Below are 22,035 nucleotides of genomic sequence, written 5' to 3'. Positions count from 1 at the left end.
AGGCCCACTCTGAAATCCCATTCTCTGTTGTTTCCCAAGGGTCTTTGGGTAATACCCCATACATATCCCAGGAGTACTGGCTGATGAGTGCTCTTGGGATGTGCTACAGAGTTTGAAATGGGACCAAAATGGACTAGGACTACATTGTAAATGAACTAATGCTCTGATGTTCGCCCTTACCTGGAAAAACAGGTTTAAAAGATACGGGGAAATCAGGCCACAGGATCATTCAAGAAAAAAGTTTGAAAGAATGTGTCATCAACTTGGATAGTCCTGCCAATTGCCATTTTGGGAAGTGAACAGGGACTTTTTTTTTGTCTTTTGGCTGGTCTTCCTCATTTGTCAAGGCCCAGTGTAAGTCCTGCTTTGTCCAAGAAACTTTCCCGGGTTGCCACAGACTGCCTCACCTCTCCCTGACCTCTGCTTCTCCCCAACTTCCCAGCTCCCCTTTATTTTAAAAATGTACTTATCTGGCAATTTTCTGATAGAGCACTTATGTGTGCCAAGCACTGTGCTGAGTGCTTTGTAATAATCATTCTTTCCAGTTACTACCACCAGGTAAGTTTTAAAGGTAAGGAAATGCAGGTAACATTGAATAGGTACTTATGTTATTAGCATTACATCACCCCTTCCCCCCTAACTTGTAAGCTTCTTAAGAAATTCAAACAGGTTTCTTACTTCTTGGCATCTCAATTCCCCCACATGTAGTGGGAACTCAAAGGAGCAAATTGTTGATGTTAGTGACTGATACTGTTTTCTATCTACTCCCTGAAGACAGGACTTTATTTTATTTTATTTTTTTTATTTTTTTTTAAGTTTATTTATTTTTGAGACAGAGAGAGAGCATGAACGGGGGAGGGGCAGAGAGAGAGGGAGACACAGAATCAGAAGCAGGCTCCAGGCTCTGAGCCGTCAGCCCAGAGCCCGACGCGGGGCTTGAACTCACGGACCGCGAGATCGTGACCTGGCTGAAGTCGGACGCTTAACCGACTGAGCCACCCAGGCGCCCCTGAAGACAGGACTTTAAACAGAAATGCCCAGAAGTGCTCTCCAGGCCATCCCTAAGGTCCTGGAAATCTCATACAAAGCCAGGGAAATTAAGTGTGAAGAGAAGGAGTCATAACTCTGTGGGACTTGCCATTTTGAGAGTCCATTGATTTTGCTTTGGAAACACAGGAAGCCTTGCTCAGCATTTGTTTAAAAGAGGAAGAAAATGTTTAAAATGTTAAGCACATTGTGACTATTTGAATATTCCCTGGTTGATTTCCTGCATTACATCTTTGAAAGTGTTCTGATTGTCATATGTATTCCAGTGCTGAGTGGTATTTCCTGTCTCAGTCTCAAAAAACGGGATTTGACTCCTAACGGGAAGCGTCAGTATCAGGATCGGCTGCAGTGACAGAGATGTGGAAACAGTGACTAGCACATGGAAACACGTTTGAATTTTGATCTCAGAAGAAGCCACACACACTGAATAAGTATATGAACGTGTATGAACTCAGTATGAGTACCTTATCCTAACTGTAAGTCGGATTTTTATTGTCGACTATTTCTTTTCAAAGTTCTCTAACTCTTGCCTTGAAGAATTAGCCAAAGATCATTTTTGTGTTTTTTAGTCTCCCAGGCCCGCATTGTCAGATATTATGTGTGAAGAGGCCATTCAAGGCAGAATCATGAAAATTGCAGATAGAAAATTAGGTCATTTTCTCTCTCTCTCTCTCTCTCTCTCTTTTTTTTTTTTTTTTTCCAATACAGGCTGTTTCCTTATAAAACACTCTGAAATATTTTCCATGCTCATTTAGAATTACACTAGTGATGGGGCCATTACCGATTCCCCTGGGAGATTAGTCTACAAAAGAATGGGACGTGCTGTAGGTGTATGTTTTTTCCTAATTTTCAACCTCAAATTTCTTTTGCTCAGTTTCATTCATTACCCCTTGGACCCCCTGTACAGTTTCTCACAGAAGGTTGCAAGGTGTTCTGTGTGATAGGAAATGGAACCCTCTGCCAAAGTCCATTAAGGATAAAAAAGAACATACAGAGTCTCAGGTCGATCATAGTTAGGGAAGAGCATTTCAAGGAAAAAATTCGTAGGTCTTAGTTGCTCAGCAATAATCAAGCCTCTTGCGTTTTATTTTATTTTTGTGTTAATGTTATTTAATGTTTGTTTATTTTTGAGAGAGCACAAGCGGGGGAGGGGCAGGGACACGGGGGCAGAAGATCCCAAGCAGGCTCTGTGCTGACAGGCTGACAGCAGCATGCCCGATGAGGGGCTCGAACTCACTAACCGCAAGATCATGACTTGCTCTGAAGTCTGGAAGCTCAACCGCCTGAGCCCCCAGAAGCCCCAATCCTCTTGTATTTTAGATTCAGTTGAGCGATTCCTTTTTTCCAGAAAATTGAGGGAACTCTGGTTTCCATAAAGAGTGAGGGTTATATGGGTGTGTGTGTGTGTGTGTGTGTGTGTGTGTGTGTGTGTGTGAGTTGCATGGACAAAATGGAAATATATTGAAAACTTCTCTTACCCTTTGGCCCTGTGGTCTCTCTAACTTTTTTTTTTTTTTAACGTTTATTTTTGAGACAGAGAGACACAGAGCATGAACGGGGGAGGGGCAGAGAGAGGGAGACAGAATCTGAAACAGGCTCCAGGCTCTGAGCAGTCAGCACAGAGCCCGACGCGGGGCTCGAACTCACGGACCGCGAGATCGTGACCCGAGCCGAAGTCGGCCGCTCAACCGACTGAGCCACCCAGGCGTCCCTCTAACTTTTTTTATCTTAAGCTTGTTCCTTCTCTAATCCTTTCTGATCATCGAGATGCCAAGAACAAGAGGAAGCTCTCCATCTATACCTTTCTACTTTTCAACCCCAAACCCTGAGAATAATTATGGAGAACTGGCTTCATTTACATTTGATTTGCATAAGCCTTCTTTATTTATGGCATGTTTATTGACATTGCATAACGGGACATTATTATAGTGGGCATTTCTTTTTTTTTTTCTTTAATTTCTTTTAATGTTTATTTATGTTTGAGAGAGAAAGACAGAGTGTGAGAAGGGGAGGGGCAGAGAGAGAGAGAGGGAGACACGGAATCCGAAGCAGGTTCCAGGCTCCAGGCTGTCAGCACACAGCCCGATACAGGACTTGAACTCAAGAACTGTGAGATCATGACCTGAGCTGAAGTCGTCCACTTAACTGACTGAGCCACCCAGGTGTCCCTGGGTTTTTCTTAAACCTATAGTGGGCATTTCTTAAACATAATCACAGAACTGGATTAGAAAAGGTTTATAAATATCTTTTTTAAGTAGGTGGGAAAAATATCAGACCCTTTCTTTTACATTGTTTTTTTTTAAACGTTTATTTATTTTTGAGAAACAGAGAGAGATAGAGCACAAGGAGGGAGGGGCAGAGAGAGAGGGAGATGCAGAATCCGAAGCAGGCTCCAGGCTCCGAGCTGCGAGCTGTCAGCACAGAGCCGGATGCAGGGCTTGAATCCACAAACTGCGAGATCATGACCTGAGCCGAAGTTGGGCGCTTAACCGACTGAGCCACCCAGGCACCCTCAGGCCGCTTCTTTTAGGTATATGCCAGGCCTGTCATGTATGGGTAAAATGAATGAAGTGAGTCATCTGATCGATATGATCTTGGGATGTCTAGAATTTGTTCTCCACTGCCTTAGACTTGTATCAGTATGTTCAGTTTGACCTTCTATTCTAGTTCTAAGTGAGGCTTTTCCAAGTCACCACATCCCAGAGACACTGACCGCAAGGCTTGATCTGTGCTTAGTGTGGTCCTTTTATGTCCATAGCTGAGCCTAGTGCCTGGCGGACATCAGATGCTCTGTCGGATGATTGAATAGTGAATCATTCACCAGTTAGAGAAATAAAGTAGTAAGAGCAGTCATATATCTAGTATTTTTGACATGCAGCACTGATCACTTTTCATTCCTCCAGATAAAAAAATGTGTTTCAGTGATAACTGTGACACAAAATGAATAATAGCAGTCAGAAAAAGAAAAATAGGTAATACAATTTAATATATATCATCATGGAAATAAATAAAAAATAAAGAGAAAATAAGCATTACACAACAAAAATACTTTGGTTATGTATGACATGTAAGTTACCGTATAATACATTAATGATTTCTTGAGAAAAGAGAAAATATTTTATTTCGTTCCATTACTTCTAGAGACAGAATTGAAATGACTCAAGTTTTCCTTCTCTTCATCATCATTGTTTTTTTTTTTTTTTTTTAAATATCTATTGTTTTAAACGTATGAAGCTGAAATACCCCAGGGGTTGGTGACACTCTCCACCCCTCAGGCAAGCTCAAAGGATTCCAAACCATTTTGAACTCACTCTAAAAACAAATGTGGACAGCTGAGTCCCTGGGTGTACAAATGCGAGTTAATGGATTTAACTTCTGCGTAGAAAGTAATGCTTTTTAGAGAATAGTATATTCTTTACATATTTGAAGATTACATATGTGTCATTGAAACTCAACAGTAACCACAGCAATTGTTTAGAACTTGGACCCACAAAAGATATTTTGGGAGGGAGGAGTATTTCATCACCGACATTGTTGAGGGTTGACAGAGCATGGGGAAAATAAAAAGCAACATGCCTTTCAGTTCATTATTTCATTTATTATTTAAAATTCTTCTTGTTATTTTTGCTTTCTTCAATTCTCTACAGACAACCATGAATTGCTTGCACTTGGGGCAGACCAGTCCCATTGCCCTTTGCTTGGTACCCTACTATGGAAGAGCTTAATTTTGCTTTGAACACAATGTTAGGGAAAAATAAAGTTAGAAGTCTCAGGTTATCTGCTTTAGATTGGCTTTGACCTTTTGCGGGTATCCAATAAATATTTTTTGGATGCCTAAGCAAAAGAGAGGGTGGGGGATGGGTGAAATCTCACAGGAGGGATCTGTGGTCCCTCAGAAAGGAGTCAGCCCAACGTTGGGCTCCTGGGGACAGAAAAGCGAGGACATCAGCAATTTAGAAAGGGAAGTCAGCAGGAGAACAAAGACCTGATGTTAAGTTCTGTTGGGGATCATCTTGGACTGGTGGTGGAAAGAGCAGGAAGAAGTCAGTTTTTCTAGGCCTAACTTCCCATCTCATACTTTTCATTTCTACCTTTGACCAGGGTTACCCATACATGTTTTCCCCTTGCTGTTGCCCAGTTCCTGAGAAGACCCCTCCCATTCTTCCTCCTGGGCCTTATCTGCTTCTGTCAGGCAATTCCATGGTGAGAACTGTGCAAAACAGTGTAGCACCAAAGTGCATCTCAGGGTCAGCAGAAGCTTTGTATGCCCAGTGCGTGGTGCAAGAAGGGGGGGGGCTTTGAGTTACATTCTCTCTGACTTTCTTCTCTTCTCTGGTTCCCTTTGCTCTCGCTGACTTCGAGTTGGCTAGGAAGCGCCCACAGTCCTTTGCAGGCATTTTATGCACTTCCTCTCCAGCTGGAGCAAGAGTAACCAAGAAGTACAGTCCTTTGAGATGGCTCTCAGCCATTCTGCTTTATTAAGAGAAAGTCTCATGCAAATATAGGCTAAGTCCCTGCATCATGTTGAATCTCAGCCCCTCCATCTTCTTTTTTCTTATCAAAAATACGCTTTCAACATACCCGTTACGATGGCTACTATGAGAAACAAAACAAAAACACGAACTGAAAATAACAAGTGTTGGCGAGGATGGAGAGAAATTGGAACCCTTGAACACTCCTGGTGAGAATGTTAAATGGTACGGCCACTATGGAAAATAATATGATGGTTCCTCAAAAAATTGAAGATACAATTAATATATGATCAAAGATTTCCGCTTCTGGGCATATACCTTGAAGAATTGAAAGCAGGGTCATGAGGAGATATGAACACCCGTGTTTGTAGCAGCTTTATTCAAAATAGCCAAGAGGCGGAAGCCACCAAGTATCTATCAATGGAGGGATGGATAAACAAAATGTCAGAAACATACAATGAAATATGAGACAACCTTAAAAGGAAGGAGATTCTGGCACATTTTACACCACGGATGAACCTTGAGGACGTGACACGAAGTGAAATCAGTCACAAAAGGACAAATATTATATAATTTCCTTTACATAGGATACCTAGAGTAGCCAAATTCACAGAGACAGAAAGCAGAATGTGATTGCCAGGAACTGGGGGGAGAGAAAAAGGGAGAGAAGTTATTTAATGAGTACAGAATTTCATGAGTGAGAGCGTTTCAGAGATGGATTGTGGTGATGATGATATAACCATAGGAATGTACTTAATGCCACTGAATTGTACACTTAAAAATGGTTAGCATAAAATTTAACTCTTGTACAGCAGTGTGATTATTTATAAGTAACACTACTGAACTCTACACTTAAAAATGGTTAAGGTGTGGGGTGCCTGGGTGGCTCAGTCGGTTAAGCCTCTGACTCCTGATCTCAGCTCAGGTCACGATCTCACGATTCGAGAGATTGAGCCCCTCGTCAGGCTTTGCACTGACAGCAGGAGCTTGCTTGAGATTCTTTCTTTCCCCTTCTCTCTCTGCCTTTCCCCTGCTCATGCTGTTTCTCTCTCTCTCAAAAAAAAAAAAGAAAAGAAACAAAAAACAAACTAATGTTATGTGTGTTTTCCCATAATCAAAGAGAGAGGGAGAGAGAGAATCTGAGAGTAGTTATTCCTTAATCCCAGAAAACAACATGAGGAACATAATTATGTGTATTTCCGGGGTAAAAGATAATTTTAAAGGTAGAATTCCAAGTTTGATTGTTACACATCACTCTTAATATTAAATTAAAAGGACTGTTTTGGGGGGAGTTTGAATCTGATGGCATGACTGGCAAAATTTGATGCTTAGCGGTTGGCGTGGTTCAAGTAGGACAGGGAGTCGAGCAGTGTCCCTTTAGTCTTTCCAGATCAAAGGGACCAGCAGAAGAGCAAATCGTGAACAGGCCCCACTGTCTAATTGCACTATGTTCTGAGACTGAGAGTTCACCTCTCAAACTCATCGCTGTTGTATTTACTGATCGGAATGTCCACTTAGCTCTTGTACCTTAGTTGGGGTTGCTCAGGCAAAAGAAGTTTTGGCAAAATGAAGTAAATGACGCCAAGCAAAATGAGAGGTTATGTGAATTAAGAGCAAAGTTTTGATGAGCAGAGGCCTTCAAGAGCTGTACTGCAATATCTGTCTTTTGACATTGAGGTTACCAGGCCAGTGGCGGCATGGGTTATTAGTTAAAGAAAGCTGTGATTACCATGGAGACTGTTTGCCAAGAAGAAATAGTAATAATGATGCTTTGATTTAAGCCTCTCCTCCCCAGGGCTCACATATGCAATAATTTCCACTTACCATATACTGAGAAAGTGGGGAGGAATGGGTATTATTATCCTCGCTTTATAGAAGGTGAAACTGAGGCACAGAGAAATAATTTGAGTTTGAAGGAGTGACTCATTGGCAGGGGATAGGAAGTAGAAAACAGGCTGCTTCTTCCTGATCTCCAGGCCTGCTGGGTATAAACGGCTTGCCCTCTGTTCTGTTGATGCTGCTCGACAAAGCTGTACCCCAAAGTCCCCAAACACAGCAACAGTTGGCTCCGTTCATCAGCTCTCAGAGTGGACAAGCCCCACAAAGAGATCTGGACTTTGCAGGTCCCCTCGAAGATGAGTGGATGACAGTGACATAACTTCAGCGCTGGCTGGAGAAACTCAAGTTCTCTGACTGCCCTATTTCACGGGTTCTAACTGAATTTGAGCAGGAAGGAAAGCAACTTTGGAATTTCAGTGAACTCTGTGTTCTTGGTTTCGAAGCCACAAGCTCCCGTGAAGTGCCACCCCGAATAAGCAGCTCCTCTGTGCCCAGGGAGAGACCACCCCCTGACCCAGAGATGCGGTTTCCTAACATGCAGATGGACGGTTTCAGAAGTCCTCAGCTGGCGCAGCTAAATATGACTGCAACAACACAATCCCATAGACAAAGGTCAGACCTATTTTAATTTCTGAGTGAGGCTGTGACTCTGGGACAAGGCCCTTCTTGTCTGATTTCCTGCTATTTTGAGTGATTCACCGGCCTAAATCTCTTTCATCTGGGAGTACACAGCCACATTCCCCTTTCAGATTTGTTTGTGAGTTAAAATAGTTCCTTCCCATCCTCAGTCTTCTTGGAGCTTCTTCTGACAGTGGTAGCATTCCTCAGGCTGGGAGGGGGTGGGGGTGGGGGGAGCGCCTGGGAGGGAAAATCCGGAGGCCTTGGAATGCAACCCCCTGGGGAGGAATCCCGAGTGCAGCCGGAAGTGGGGTTGCTGCTGGTCAGGGTGGTCCCACCGAGGCTCCGAGCCAATAGGTCAGCTGGAGCTGCCTTCTCTGAGAGATGACAGCGCTGGGGAAGGCGGCCGCAGGCCGGCGTGGGCTCATCCTGTGCTCTCTGCTGAAGGGACGCCTCGTGCCAGTGCTTCGGTCAAAGTCCCATCGCTCCAGACTCCGGCAAAGAGTCAGCCCCTACGATGCTCGCTCAGTTTCCTCTTAGGCCTTGGGTTTGGGAATTACTGATGCACTGGATTGATTGCCCTCGTATTTGTGGGTCCTTTCCTCGGAGGGGGTGCTGCTTTATGGAAGCCTGCTTCTGCAGATCTCACATACCCTGTGGTTTTTAGTTTGTTAGTTCTCTCCGTTTTCTTATAACTATGTCCCAGCTCACTTTCTGCTAATTGTTTAATACCTCAGTTTGGTGGGAAGAGTTTGAGAGGTGGAGACAAGCCCGCCCTCAGGGCATCTGCCTAGAGTAATAATAAGGATGAGTTACCATTTATTGACTCCATACACCTTGCCAGGCACTGTGCAAACGCTTTGTATGTATTATCTAATTTAATCTACATAAGAATCCTGTGAGATCATTTTACGGGCGACAAAACAAAGTTTAGGGAAGTTAGGTAATTACTTTGTGGATAAAGCTTTGATTCCTTCTCAGATCTCTATGCTGCCATACACAATCGAGCAATTTTCCTGAAACTATGACAATGAATGTTGGACCATCCGGACGCCATGGTCTGTGTGGATATGATAAGATGGAATATTTTCTAAATTTTCTTGTCTCTCTCTCTTTCATTTTAAAGAAAAGGTCCCTGAAGTCAGTGAGGAACTGACAGAGAGTTGCCCTTTTCCTTTGCTTGTAAGAGGAAATGTGAACTTTGTGATTGTTCCACACATTTTTGCCACTTCCCTAAATTAAAGAAAAAAAATCCCACAAAAACATGGCTTAATGCATGTTTTTATATCAAAAGGTCAAAAATCAAAGGTCCTTTAGCTCGCCATGAGGAAATAGTGGGAAGAGAGCATTGTTACAAAAACACCGGGAGTTTTTTACATACGTACATACATACATACATACATACATAGGAGAGTTTTGAGAGGGATGGAGAGAAGGAATTAATATTTTGTTGCTGAATTCTGATCCAGATCTAATGTTTTCAGAAGGAATAATCCAGCCAAAGACTCAGGCATTGGGATTTTGTTGTTTCAACACTCCACCCACAAAGTAAAATTAAGGACCCATGACCACCTCCCCCCCTTCTCTCTCTTGAGGTCAAGAAAACAACATTGCACTATTTCCCCTATGGGCTATGCCTTCACCCAAGAGCAAGATGGAGACTTAAGCCAATTATCCAAAATTTCAAGCCACGTAGAAAGTAATTTGGCCTTAATTATCTGGCCAAAGTGTTTGGAAACCTGAATTATTTACACAAATTCTTATCGTTGCTTGGTACAAACAGAGTGACAGTGTTTAGGCCATTTCAGCTGATACTTATTCAAGGTTTTTAAATGACTAAACTTATCTATTTTCATGTCCAGAAAGGTAGCTTCAATATCCATAGGGAGAGAAGGGCTGAGGTCTGAAATTTGGGTTTTACATTATTGCCAATGCTGGGGGAGGAGGCAAGCAGGGCTTCTCAGCCCCAGCTGCGCAGAAAAATCATCTGAGGAGGTTTTAAAACCATACCCATGGCCCTGGTCCCAGCTAAGGCCAACCAACACAGGATTCATAGGGAGGAAGCTTAGGTCAGGATATTTTCTCTTCTTCCTTTTTTCTTTTAATGTTTACTTACTTTTCAGAGAGAGAGAGAGAGAGAGAGAGAGAGAATGAGCAAGGGAGGGGCAGAAGGAGATAGACACAGAATCTGAAGCAGGCACCGGGCTCTGAGCCATCAGTACAGAGCTCAACACGGGACTCGAACTCACGAACCACGAGATCATGTCCTGAGCCGAAGTCAGACCCTTAACCAACTGAGCCACCCAGGTGCCAGGTCAGGCTATTTTCTAAAAGCTCCCCAGTGACTTGAAAGCATCTATGGTTGAGACTCATTTGATTGATCCTGGATGTCATCATGCTGATGGTGGGAAGTATAAAAAAGAGAATTCTTTAGCTTAATTGTCCAAATGGTCCCCAGACGTTTGACATTTTAAGAATTCTGACAATAGATGAAGCACAATGACAGGGTGGGTTTACCTTCTTGCCGTTTTCACTGGCCTTGTGGCCTTCTGTATCAGTTGAAAATCAAATGTGCTTTACACTTCCCACAACTAGTGATGATAGCAAGTTCTAAAACATAAAATTCCTCCAGAAAAACGAAAAAGAAAAATCTCTATGTTCTGAACAGAAAAGAACAATATTGACCAAAATAAGTGTAATTTTTTTTTTTTTTCCCCTACCATCAAGGTCTCAAAGATCAAGGTCTCAGGGACGCCTGGGTGGCTCAGTCTTTTTTTTTTTTTCTTTTAATAGAATTTATCGACAAATTGGTTTCCGTACAACACCCGGTGCTCATCCCGACAAGTGCCTGCCTCCATGCCCATCACCCCCTTTCCCCTCTCCCCCACCCCATCAACCCTCAGTTTGTTCCCAGTATCCAAGAGTCTCTTGTGGTTTGCCTCCCTCCCTAACTCCCCTCTCCCATGGTCTTCTGTTAAGTTTCTCCAGATCCACCTATGAGTGAAAACATATGGTATCTGTCTTTCTCTGACTGAAAAATAAGCGTGCTTTAAAATTCTTCAGGAATCGCTTTCACAAAGTCCTCTCACTTTACACTTGACTATTCGCACTGGCTCAAGGATCGACTCTACCTAGTTCATGTTTTAAAGGAGGGGTTCTCACACTTTATCGTGCTTCCAGATCACCCAGGGATCTTGTGACATCCAAATTGCTGGGTCCCATTCTTGGGGTTCCCGGGGTGAGACCCAATAATTTCATTTTTAGTGAGTTTCCAGGTGTTCTGGTGTCTCCAGCTGGATTCCCAAGATCTGACCTTTACTGTTTACTGGCTTGTACTCAGTGACCTTTGTCCCACATTTTTCCTGAAGTTCTTCCTTCCAGCTTATCTCTTGACTCAGGCAAAAGACCGGAGAGGCGTAACACTCTGTGATGGAAATGGAAACTACCCTTCAATCAACAACAACTGCCCTGACAAAGTTCTGGCTGGCCTAGACCACCCAGACCAAGTTGAACTTAAGCCCTAACTCATGCTCCACAGATGGACCATGGAGTGACCCATGGACTCACGAACCGGTTGTTACCTTTATCTCATTATAATACTAAGATCTTTGCCTGAGGAGGAGCACAAGCCTCATTTACGTAACATAAAATGTACGTAACATAAAATGTACGTGTAAACATGTTTCCTTAAGCTCATGTGCCACCTTATGCCCCGCTTCTCCATACAGTGACAAGACGACCCTTTCTAAATATTCATTTCAACCCTAAATAAAAGGAACTCATGCACCCTTGCTAAGGGAGTCACAGCTTTGGAAATTATTCCCCGTGGTCTCTTGAATTGCTGCAGATAAAGTTTCCATTGGGTAACAGCTCGTCTGGTATAGTTTCTGTTACTCAACAAGAAGCAGACTCAGTTAGTTTAGTTACGTTGGGACCACAGCAAACTAAGGTAGAGCTTGAGGTCCTCTCCCAAAAAAGCTCATTATAAGGGTGTGAAGACTAATGAGAATATTTAATTTAGTAGTATTTTGTTGCATTCCAAAATGGATTTGAACAATTCTCTGAAAGTATACACAACATGGGGCGCCTGCGTGGCTCAGTCGCTTGAGCATCCAATTCTTGATTTCAGCTCAGGTCGTGATCTCAGTGTTCATGAGATCGAGACCCATGTCTGGTTCCATGCTGACAGCACAGAGACTGTCTGGGAGGCTGTCTCTCCCTCTCTCTCTGCCCTTCCCCTGCTCACTTCCTTGCATGCACATGTGTGTCTCCCTCTCTCTCTCTCTCAAAATAAATAAACATTTAAAAGTACACACAATTGATTAAACAAATGGAAGAAAATTTGGGTGAGAAGATTTAAGTAGTAAAAATCAAACAGCGCATACACATAGAAATGAATTATTTTAAGAAGATAAAATTTATTTCATTATTTATCAAAATATGTATTTGAGAGTATCAATTACTTTTTATAAGTATTTTTTAATGTTTATTTATTTTTGAGAGAAAGAGAGACAGAGCACAAGTGGAGGAGGGGCAGAGAGAGAGAGGGAGACACAGAATCTAAAGCAGCCTCCAGTCTTTGAGCTGTCAGCACAGAGCCTGATGCAGGGCTCGAACTCATGAACTATGAGATCATGACGTGAACCGAAGTCAGATATTTAACCAACTGAGCCACCCAGGCACCCCAGAGAATATCAGTTCTGTATAACAAATCATACCATTTCTGAGCTTTTTCTTATTTCTGAATTGCTTTGAATCTTAATTATTATAATATTTAGTGAAGTAAAAATGGAAGTTGCTTGGCCAATCCTAGGGATACCAGCCAATGGTATGAGATTTTATTGTGTTCTTCTTTATGTAAATACATTTCAAACAGAATGTAGTGAAATGGAATAATGGGGACATGCCTGGTTTCTTTAATAAAGCTGTATATAGTATGTAACTAAACTGAAAAAATTTCGGAAGTTTAAAATTTTTAGAATCGTTATCTGCATAGGAATGAAAAGTCAAGAGCAGTAGTCCATATGAGCAAATGAAGCAGTTCAGGTGGAGACTGAGATACCTTGATATGGCACCCTGTCTAGCAGGGGCATCCATGGCCCTGTGCTGGATAGTTGATTTATTGAGAAAAACCAGGACTTGGATTTTTTCTACGGGATGTCGTGAATTTTTAATGTTGACAATAACAATAATGAGATATCACTTCACACCTGTCAGAATGGCTAAAATTAACAACACAGTAAACAACAGGTAATGGTGAGGATGCAGAAAATACCATTGGTGGGAATGCACACTGGTGCAGCCACTCTGGAAAAGAGTATGGACGTTCCTCAAAAAGTTGAAAACAGAACTGCCCCAGAACCCAGCAATGGCGCTACTAGGTATTTATCCAAAGGATGCAAAAATAGTGATTCGAAGGGACACATACATCCCGATGTTCAGAGCAGCATTATTTACAATAGGCAGACTATGGAAAGAGCCCAAATGTCCATCAACTGATGAATGGATAAAGAAGATGTGGTTGGCCAAAGAACAGCTGTCAGTTTAGGGATTGGGGTCAATGATCGTTTACTTATTTGTGCCAACTCCTCCAGTTGTGCTTGGTGTCCATCGAAGATATTCTCATTTCCTCTCCCTCCTACATTTATCTGTTTTGCACAGCAGCCCTTGAATATTTTTTGAGGGTCAATAGAACATGATATAGATACAGGTGTATATATACACACACACACATATATATATATACATGTATATGTGTGTGTATATATGTATATGTATGTATATATGGATACATACATATATACATTGTATATATACAATGGAATATTAGCCACCAAAAAGAATGAAATCTTGCCATTTGCAACAACATGGATGGAGCTGGAATGTATTAGACTAAATGAAATAAGTCAATCAGGGAAAGACAGATACCATGTAATTTCACTCATATGTGGAATTTAAGAAACAAAACAGATGAACATAGGGGAGTGGGAAAAATAAAGAGGGTGGCAAACCATAAGAGACTTTTAACTATAGAGAACAAACCAAGGGCTGCTGGAGGGGAAGTGGGAGGGATGGTTTAAATAGGTGACAAGTATGAAAGAGGGCATTTGTGATGAGCCCTGGGTGTCATATGTAAGTGATGAGTCAGTAGCTTCTACTCCCGAAACCAATATAACACTATATGTCAACGAACTAGAATTTAAATAGAAACTTGAAAAAAAAAAGTTGACAACAAATTCAATTTAAAAAATTATACTATGGGAGTCAAACAAAACACCTGTAGGGCCAGATTTGGCCTTACTAATCTGTAAACTCCAGCCTTCAGGGATTAATTTTACCTGGTTAATTACCAGCTCCTCTTTGCCCTCAGGACAAATTTCTATCCAGGCAGCTAATCAAAGTGGAGGCAAAACTGTGTTGACTACGATTTGCATGGTTTTTCTTTAATCTACTGTTTCTCAAAGTGTGGTCCTAAATCACATCATCATCATCATCATCATCATCATCATCTGGAAACTTGTTAGAAATGCACATTAGGTTTGCCCACCCCAACTGGGCATATTTGAGATGAGTTCCCCCCACCCCCCGGCTTTACTGAATCACAAACTCTGGGAATGGAGCCAGAAATCTGTTTTAACAAGCCCCTCCATGTGATTCGGATGCCCACTAACTCTTTGAGGGCCCCAATTTACTTGAAGAGAATTTAAGGCAGCCTCATTAAACCAAAACAGATCTACTGGGTTGGCAATAAGATGAATTCCTTACCAGCATCCAGAGCCAGAACTCACTGGTTATGTGACATTCCACATGATGCTGGGTATTATTATGCTGTTCATAGATACTTTGACATGTCTCTTTTAAAAAGATATAATTCCAAAGGAGCACAGAGAGTCTCATTTAAGAAGTTTGCTAAAGAACAGCTGTCAGTTTAGGGAGTGGGGTCAATGATCATTTACTCATTCGTGCCAACTCCTCTGGTTGTGCGTGGTGTCCATTGAAGGTATTCCCATTTGCTCTCCCACCCACATTTCTCTGTTTTGCACAGCAGCCCTTGAATATTTTTTGAGGATCAACAGAACATGATATAGATATAGATATAGATCCTTGCAACTACTCTTCTAATGGGAAAATAGTTTTGAATATACAAAGAAGAGTCAAGATATGTTTACAGGAGGATACTGACTCTGAATGAAGAAGATCTCAGTCTTAAATCAGTGTATTTACCAATATCCAGATGTGTGCCAACAAATAATCAACATTTCAATATATTATTGAAGTGTGAGTATTTGAACATGCTATTCCCCCCACCCCCGTATATTTGACATCTTGTGGGTAGCATGGGGTGGTATAAAAAGCATTGATGGGCACTTAAAAAGACTTGATTTCTTATCTCACATGTGTCCCAATCCATGCCTGTGCCTTGGACTGGTCATTTGTGACTTCCCTTTCTCCATCTGTAAAATAAAAGGCTTGTACTAAATGATCTCTGAGAGCTTTTCAGCTCTGAAAACATTCTATGATATTAAAGGCTTAGTGTCATGTGGGTTATGAGTCTTAGCTGAAGCTTCTTTAGTTGTTTGGTTATCTGTGGATTGTGTATTCACATGCATTCCATTTAAATCACATGCTATGAGCTCATTTACTTGAACTTTTATAGTAATACTTAAGCATTTATATATTGCTTTTCATCTTCAAAGCACTTAAAATACTTATGAATCCTTCCAGCAACACTTTGAGGTAAAGTATTATTAAAACAGGGAGAAAAGTTAAAGAGGGGAGAAGGGATGGGGGAGAAAGAGAAAGAGGCACACACACACACACACACACACACACACAGGGGTGTGGGCGAATGAAGGGATAGAGTGAGTTTAAGTCATTTAGCGATTTGCTTCCAGCTAAAGGAAGAGAATATACTGGGGTGGGGGGCGGAGCACAATTAAAAATGAAAAAAATTTATACCAGGGCCAGAATGAAAATGGATTCCCTGTTTCATATTAGACCTTGGTATCAAAACTTCCTTCCTCTAAACATTCTTAAGGGTTTAGAATCCTCCCAGCTCGACTCCAGGATTTTCTCTAATCTTTGTAGGATGAAGGCATTTTGATGTTGTCTGCCTCCTGGGAGGGCAGAGACCACGTCTTGCATAAATACGGTGCTTAGTTTGTAACTGAAATTTGCTGTTGGTGATAGTGTCATGGGTCCTTTCCCATTTAGGCTGATCTAACCAAAATCAGGAGGAAATACACCTGTTGTAAAAAGTGAAGATTTCTATTGCAAGAAAGCAGCAAATCCACTTTTGGTTGCTAGTTTCCAGGTTTGGAGGCTTACAATTTCTCTGTAGCTTTCTAGAGAGTTACGCCTTTTAAAATAACGCCAAACACATGGTGAACTTTGGTAACCTTAACTCTTTAATGAAAATGTAACTCTGAGCAGGGTGTATAATCAGAGACCAAATAATAAAACTATTGCTAACAAAATTTTAAGCGTAGTTTGAGGATTCATAACTTTGACACTGCAAGAAAGGCGTGAATGGAGTGAGAGCAGATGGATGGCAGGGAGACAAAAACACAGGGAGGAAAGGAAAGCGAGCTCTCTGGAGAAGATTCAGGTTCCTGAAGAAGAATTTTGCTATTGCCCCAGCGTACTCCAGACATGAGCAAATATAAAAAGGCTAGTATTGGGAGAAAACTATAAGTACCTATATGAATGATACTCTGATAGGAAGTTAGATTACACTTAGCATAATACTATGCATTTTACTTTAAAAATTAGTTCACATTTGGGGCACCTGGGTGGCTCAGTTGGTTAAGCATCTGACTTCAGCTCAGGTCATGATCTCACGGTTTGTGGGTTTAAGCCCTGCGTTGGGCTCTGTGCTGACAGCTCAGAGCCTGGAGCCTGCTTCGGATTCTGTGACTCCCTCTCTCTCTCTGTCCCTTCCCTGTTCACAGTCTGTCTTTCTCTCTCTCTCAAAAATGAATGAACATTTAAAAAAAAATTAGTTCAGATTAGACTTTTTTTTTTGTTGCAATCTGCTTTAAAACAAGAATTAATTTCTTTGCAAATTCCTAATTCACCATATTACAATTTTTAGAAGTGTTTCACAATTTGTGAAATTTCTGTTCAAGTTGTGTTTATATATAAGATTATATATTCTGATTATAACACACAGAAAACACACACACACACACACACACACACCTCAAACGACCTGAAGGTAACTCATCAATATTTAATGATCGGTTGTAAAAATGAAGCTTTGCCCAACCATGCTTTTAAGTTGGACAGTCTTCTGGCAAATATTTTAGATCATCTGTCCTGGGACTTGTTATAACAGCCTGGCTCACATTGTTGGAAAAACACGCATTTGCTTCGAAGATAGCCCCCTGTTTTCATATTTATTGGCTCCCCAAGTTTTAGTTTCCAAAAGTATTAAAATTTGCTCTCGGATGAAGTGACATTGTTGAGCATGGGCTTGAGGGCAGCTGCCTGTTTGTTTCTGGTTGAGCAGCTCTCGGCGCCGCCATTTCCCCGAGGTCCCAGCAGGCCTTGCGCCTGGTGCTCATCTCAGCAGCCCCTGAAATGTGATGGTTTCTGGCCATACAGGGTTGACTGGGTTTGGAGGTGGCTCTCTCATGCTAATCTCCTTATAAGAGATTTGTTCATAGATAGTCATGTGAAATAGTCACGTGATATACACAGTCATATACATAGATAGTCACGTGAAATACAGATAGACTGTCGTTGAAACTGGACTACAAAGAATTCTTGAGTCTCAAGACATCCTAGGTTAGTAACCACCCAGAAGGTTTCTCAGAGAGAAAAGAATGCCCACACACAATGGGAAGCCCATAAATCTTGGGGACTATTTTGTCTGGACGATGAGAAATTGTCTTATCTTCATTAGTCCTCAGAAGGTCTCTCTTCCTTACACAATGGTGAAGCTGTGCTCAAAAGTTTGAGTTTTCATTTCTTGTTTTTTCTTGACATTGCAACTGTCCCGGTGGAGGTGATTTCTCTGTGCTCCATAAATCTGCTTCTTAACAACTGACTACATTCCAATTTGTATTTTGATGAACTGTAATAAGAAGAAATCATTCCGTTAATCTCTCTGCTTCTTTTTGTGCCTGTAATTCTGTCTTTCACACTATGGAGAAGACATATGGCTTATCTATTTGTTCTTTCTTTCTTTCTTTCTTTCTTTCTTTTTTTTTTTTTTTCAACGTTTATTTTAATTTTTGGGACAGAGAGAGACAGAGCATGAACAGGGGAGGGGCAGAGAGAGAGGGAGACACAGAATCCGAAACAGGCTCCAGGCTCTGAGCCATCAGCCCAGAGCCCGACGCGGGGCTCGAACTCCCGGACCGCGAGATCGTGACCTGGCTGAGGTCGGACGCTTAACCGACTGCGCCACCCAGGCGCCCCACTATTTGTTCTTTTTATTCATTATTCAAGGAGCGTTTATTGCCCACACCCCTTTTTCCCCTTTTCACTAAACAGTTCAACCTAGGACGTTCCTGGATAGTGATCTGACTACACAAACCCCATACTCCTAGTGTTTAAAATATTTTGTATCATGGATCTTTAATAATTTTCAAGGAAACACAACACGACCCTCCTTCTCTATAGCCTTTGGGTGTGAAACCATATGGTTGAAAATAGATTAACCGGTATGGCTTTTGCCAAAACAAAGGAATGCAATATGCCATTACCTCTTCAGACACCATAGGAAATGTATAAGAATACCAAAATACAAATTGCTATATCCCCAAATTATTCTCACACTCTTGCGCTTAAAAAGGTGCCAGGAAATAGTGTTCAGGGCCTATACATTTTAAATGTGTTAGAACACGCTTCATGCGGATTTTGCTTCATGACACTATGAAGTGCAGTATTGATCGAGTCCACACCATTTCTCCAGAGTGAGTTTTAAAAAGGAAAAAGAGAATAAAAATGTCTAAGACTCTACTTATACTGATCCTAAGTAGATTTTGAAAACTAACCTAACGGATTTGTATTCCTTGAGTTCTGTTGAACTCCACTTACCCTTTAAATGGTCTCTTCTTTATGTGCTAAAACTTTCTGAGTAGGTAAAATTATTTCATGGTTCTAACAGGAAGTTATGAAAACTATTCAGATAATTCTTCTGTCTTAATCCCTTACCTGTCTGTACCCCCGTTGCTATCTTTTTTCAGTAAACAATATTCCTTTATATTGTACATTAAGAGTTTTCTCATTCTCTTTTTTTAAGTAGCTATTTTTATTTTTTAATGTTTATTTATTTATTTTGAGAGAGAGAAAGAGTGTGAGCAGGGGAGGGACCAAGAGAGAGGGAGAGAGAGAATCCTAAACAGGCTGCACTGTCAGAGCAGAGTGTGACGCGGGGCTTGATCTCACGAACCATGAGATCGTGACTTGAGCCAAAGTCAAGAGTTGGACACTTGACCGACTGAGCCACCCAGAGGCCCCTTTCTCATTCTTTTTTATAGCTACAGAGTATTTGGTGGTAAGGACATACCAAGATTAATGTAACCCGTCTTCTATTGATACACATTTAGGTTGTTTCCAATGTTTTGCTATTGTAAATAATGATTGGATGAATATATTTATACATTTGTCATTTTACAAATAAGCAAGTATATGGTCAAATAAATCCTCAAAAATAGAATTACTGGAACAATTTCTGTGTGCACTTATTAACTTGTTAATGTTAACAAATGGTCATCATAGGGGCTGTCCAAATTTATACTTGTAACATCAGAGATTGGCTATTTTCCCACAGGCATATTTAAAAATTTTTAATTTTTGCCCATCTCCTAGACAAAAAACAATATCCTCGTGTAGTTTTAATTTGTGTCACCCTTATCATGATTGAAGCCAGTGTCTCTCTATATGTATGAGTCATTTATTTTCCCACTTTTTGAATGCTCTCTTCATATAATTTTCCACCTTTGGGTTGTCATTCTTTTTATTGTTGATTTTTAGTAGCTCTTTATATATTAGGAAAATTAACATTTTGCAATTTAAGTTGAAAAATTATTTTTGCTTGTTTATTATGTCCTGCTTGTGTGTGTGTGTGTGTGTGTGTGTGTGTGTGTGTATTTCAAAAATTCTTTTAAACGTGTTGAACTTACCAACTTTTTCTTTTATGGCCTTTAAATTTTGACACATCCATAGAAAAGACTTCAGTACTCCGAAGTGAAAGGATTGTCCTTTTCTTCTAAATATTCTATGGTTTAATTTTTCGTATTTAAATCTCTGATCCCTATGAAACTTATCTCAGTATATCATATCAGATATAGATCAATGAATCATCTTTTGATATAATCAGGAAAACTAAAATAAAACCTTTCTATAGTTTGGAATAAAAACTGAATCTATCAGTGAAATGAATGGCTCAGATTGGTAGTCTACAGTGATTACTCAACGCAAAATACCCTTCACTTTATATTATCTGTGTGTTTTCTAACTTTCCCAAACTCAAGATCCCAACTTTGAGTTAACAAAGAGGAGTGACTCCTAATGAGGCAAACCCAACTTATCATCATGTAGCATATACTGAATACCTTTAAAGGTCCATACTGCTAGTAATGAATTACTTGGCTTGAGTTCCACATCCAAATTTTAACAGTCTAATATGATGGCAAGACCAAGAGTTACCCAAAAGTGAATGTGGAGCAAACATTGAGCTGGATATAGAAAATCTATGTCATGCTGTTTAAATGCGACATAAAGGTCCAAAGGACGTCATAATTCATAGACAGGAGGTTCTAGTTTTAACTGAAAGGGCTTATTGAAGACATAAATTTTGACAATACTTCTGGCAGAGAGTGGTTACAGGAGTAAGTGAAACAGTGACATGAAGTAGCCCCATAGTAGAAGGAGCTTCTGGAAACTCCTGGACAGAGGACACAAAACAGGTATGAAGTGTTGACAGAATTTGCCATCGCTTTTAAAGGCAAATAAAACCAAGTGTGGAAACCAAGTGTGAAAGGGCCCATATGTTCCTAAGATAAGACTATACAATGGAAGTGTTGCTAGAATCCTCTATCTCAGTCCAGATAACAGGCACTCGAAGATGACCAGGCCAACAAGAGCAGATGAAAAAGGGCAAATCTCACTCAATCCCCAGCTCCATGCCACCCAGTTTACCTCAAGAGGGATGGCGCCTGGTCAGTATGGTCAGTAATGACCGCAATGAGTGAAAGTTTCCTGGATTATGACTAGCCTGTTAGTTGCCCTCAGCATATAAGGAAAAATTAATTGGACAAAGCTGTAGCCAGGCAATAAGTCACTTTGGGGGATGTTCTAACTATCTCAGTCAAATATGCTGTGCAGATATGTACATTTGTCACTTAAGAAATATCGAGAGACTACTGGACTAGACGTCAAGAGAACTGAGCTTTAAGTCTGGTTCTGCCATTTAGCTCCCTAATTGTACAAACCTGAGCAAATCACGTGTCCCATTTGGTTTCATGTTCTAAGTTACCCAGCCTTGTTCTAGTCGCGAATAAGTATAAAATTTCTGTGGCTGACAACAAAAAAGAGCGAACAACGTTGATTTTTATGTTCCTGACGTGTGAGAAGATGGATAAGAGGTATGTGTCCTTTTTGTTCCGCCCTGAAAGAGCTCCCTTGGGGAGCTACTCCCTCTGGGAGCTGTTCCCTCCAGGAGCTGTTCCCTCCAGGACATTGTGGCTGTGGCAGAGGGAAAAGAATAGGGGGTTGGCAAAACCGCATGATGACTGCTAAAGCCTCTGCTTCCCGTGTCACATGCAGTGTCCCCTCACGTGCCAATGGCCAAACGAAGCACACAGCCAAGCCCAATGGCAATAAAGTGGGGATATACACCTCTCCCGTGCAAGGCATGTTATATGGTAGTGGGTGGAATTGACGGATCCTTTCATGGGAACAGGAAGTGAATATTGGGCGTAGTGATACAATCTATCCTAAGCTTTATCATCGCTTCTTGAATATGCAGCACAATACATTCTCTGATATTCAGCTACTAAGTGGGGAACTTTAAGTCCCCTACTTGAAGGTCTCCATCGTGCTTTCT

Source organism: Felis catus, chromosome B2 (genome assembly GCF_018350175.1).
Source record: "Felis catus isolate Fca126 chromosome B2, F.catus_Fca126_mat1.0, whole genome shotgun sequence".
NCBI lineage: Eukaryota > Metazoa > Chordata > Mammalia > Carnivora > Felidae > Felis > Felis catus.
This window is presented reverse-complemented; position numbering follows the sequence as displayed.